The sequence below is a fragment of the Choristoneura fumiferana genome, chromosome 21 (assembly GCF_025370935.1).
Source record: "Choristoneura fumiferana chromosome 21, NRCan_CFum_1, whole genome shotgun sequence".
NCBI classification, from domain to species: Eukaryota; Metazoa; Arthropoda; class Insecta; order Lepidoptera; family Tortricidae; genus Choristoneura; species Choristoneura fumiferana.
Window position 1 is genome coordinate 6,705,901 of NC_133492.1, and position 3,146 is coordinate 6,709,046.

General features: G+C 35.1%; 1 protein-coding gene and 1 long non-coding RNA gene across 3 annotated transcripts in view; one reads left to right on the forward strand and one right to left on the reverse strand.

Annotated features, from left to right (window-relative positions):
- Positions 1–3,146, forward strand: part of unc-13 — a 382,374-nt gene that overhangs the window by 269,127 nt on the left and 110,101 nt on the right. The gene's annotated exons all lie outside the window — the stretch shown is intronic.
- On the reverse strand, positions 1,900–2,820 carry LOC141439845 (uncharacterized). The gene is made up of 2 exons (XR_012452647.1): positions 2,319–2,820; positions 1,900–2,234 (listed from the first exon to the last, which is right to left on the reverse strand). It is a non-coding gene; the product is annotated as an uncharacterized lncRNA (long non-coding RNA).

The window sequence follows — 3,146 nt, forward strand, 5'->3', positions numbered from 1 at the left end:
ACACATGACCTCAGTTCAATCAACTTGTCAGAAATTGTTTTTAGCTCGGAATCAACAGCAAAGTCAGTTTCCAATATAGCCTCCGAAGGACATTCAACAAATAACTTCTTAAGTTGCTTTCTCAACCCATCAACAGTACTAAGTGGCGTTTCTGACCTAATTTTAACTTCATAAATCAACTCATCTTTTCAAAAGTGAATAAAATTGTATAACTCTTTCCATATTTTAGTGATGTTTGTGTACTAAATTGAATTGAAATTAATGGCTTACAAACTTTAATAGCTATTGTTTAATTTGTTTCAACAATAAAATTGTTTTATGTTTGTTATTTTACAAAATATAAGTTCTTATTAAAGTACTATAGCAAAATTTATGAATGATGTTTCATCCCCAAATTCTTATTAATAACACAATTTGCTGGCACAAATGTAGCAATAAACACAATTAAATTGCATAAAATGGCAGTAATTAATAAATGGCAGTAAATAAATGCTGCTATAAATAAAAGGTAGTAAGTAGTTTAAATACACTGCATTTAGGTATGAAATACAGTTAGAAATTTACAAACTGTCTAAGCACTATGCACACCAATTTATAATTCTAGGGTCATAATTTTGTCATAATGTTGTAGCATAAATGATATTGTAATTTAATATTCAATATTTCACAATGATTTTGTTTCCCAAAGTGGGGTTTTCACCATTAAAAAAAATGAAGTTAGTTGAACAAAACTAGGTTTCCTTTCATAGATAATCTGAAATATAGCTGTATGTATAGTATAGAAAGCTATGCTATGAAGTGACACTTTATAACTGTCAAAGAAAGTTTGTTCGCTTTCACAAAGTTTATAGGTTACTTTTACTTTAAAAATGTTAATAAATATCAATTTGTGGTGAAAATAGTGAAAACAATAACTACAACAGTGAAATTTTTATGAAATAAGGCATAAATGTGCTAGACTTCTACATTCAAAGGTAAAATTTGGTTTCAACCTGACAAACTGAATCTTAATTATTGAAAATTGATGGCAGTTGATTTCTACACAAAAAAATTAGCCAAAATTACTCAAAGCACTCAAAATAACGCAAAATTAACGGTTGGGCGCCAATTGTCACCTTGTGCCGTACTGAAAACAAGCCCGGTGTGGGTAACAGCCAAGGGGCAATGCGGAAAGACAGAATAAAACTGAAAGTAGCTGTTGCTACACTGAAAATGCTTAAATATTGTCTGGAGGCGTGCTCTGAATAATTAGGGCTCTATCTAAAGGATGTAAAGGAAAAATGTTAGTATGTAAACACAATCTTTATTGCTCTTTTGACTCTATACAGCGTAAAGTATTATAAATATGTGAAACCACTTGTAGTAGATTACCAGACAATTTACAAAGATAGTTTTAGCTCAGCCGCAAGCGGGTGTGATGCAGAAGGCGGTTCTTATATGCTAGTTTCACAATTTATTTAAGCCTAATGGTGTTAGTCCCTAAGGAAATCTAAACTTGCCATCAATTTCAATTTTCAACTACTGAATTTAAATCATACTTCCCTAATACATATTTATAAATGTTTTACAGACCTGGCCAGAAGCTACCTCTCTGTGACACCAGTCCGGCAGCCGAAGGATGACCACTGGAGTGAGACAAGCGCGATGCTCTGGGGCGTCGTCTCTATGTGCTGACCCTTAGCTGGCCGCGCGGGTCCCACAGGATGCAAAACAGTCTTCTGGTCTCAGCAACGGAAGAAAAGACGTGGCAAAAGCTAGTTGCAGAAGGCACAGCCAAGGCAATGATGCTACAGAAAATTGGCTTGTTCTCAGAACACAGAATTGAATATCTAGCCCGGAAATTAGAGTTTATCTAAACCTTAAGCTCCCAAATGGAGGTGCAAAAAGACAAGGTCTAAACCCAAATCATTGGCATCATCATGCCACAAATTACTTTACTGTAGTAAGTAAACGAAAGATGAAAATGTGTGCAAAATTTAAGATAAATTAAATTAAGCCCTAACAATAATTATCATAATGATCCTGATAATCATAATAAACTTAATAAACCTAATAAACCCTAACCGGCTGGAAGGAAGAAGAAATTGCTTCGATTAGACACTTGCAAAAAGGCAAAAGCATGTGGCAAAGAGGTAAAATGATCTGTATGATTCTTACCGGAGTAAATCAACTGTAGCCCAGGATTAACTCGACGCTGGTCTTCCCACCCTCAGCCGCATGCAAGGAATCGTTTGCTGAAATTAACCATATGGATGAGAAATAATGCCGCGTGGACTAAAGCAAATCTAACCAATATTTCAGTAACCAAATTTACTTACAGTTCACTTGCTGCACAAAAATACAATTTAAATGGGCTGCGTTTGCGCCAAAGAAGCCACAATAATTCACAATAGAGGCTGCCACCCTCGTCTCTTCTTCGATGGAAAATGATATCTTGGTCACGCATGATGGAGGCCCAAGTCAAAAACAATGGAGACTCCAGTACAGCCCTCCTCAAAGCCTGAGTGAACATAGCTTGGACTAAGAAAAGCCCCTAAGAATTTCCCCCGAATCCCACCAATTGTGGGAACAACATTTACTATGCCAAATTATCACTAGATGTTATTAGCTTTCGATTCTGTATCAGATTAGACTGATTGTAAATTAAATAAATGTTATTCACCAATGTCTGAAATTAATTATATTTCCCCTGAAACATGATAGAAATTCCTGAACTGACATCCCTACAAAATGATTTACTTAAATGCTCCAATCAGAGATGACCCCGTCAACACAATCCTCCCTCCTGTTGCCAGCTGAAAAAAATATATTAAAATAATTGCCAGACTAATCGGATTTCGGGCAGTTCGAGTCATGGAAGAAAACACAACGTTACAATATTTAGTTGCTCTTTCGTTCCTTTGATGCTGTTTTATGTGGGGTTTATGTAGGCATATATAATATATATATTAGTAAATGGAGTCTTATGAACTTGTAAGAGCTACTTAAAGTAGGTAAGTTGAGTCATCAAACCATGTCATGACAAAAAAATATCATGTTGGGCTAAACTCGATTTAAGCCGTGAGTTATCCGGGTCAATATATTTTAAAAAAAATATCGTGAGGCCAGTTTCACAAGTTCATTCAACTAGTGAAGAGCAAAATAAA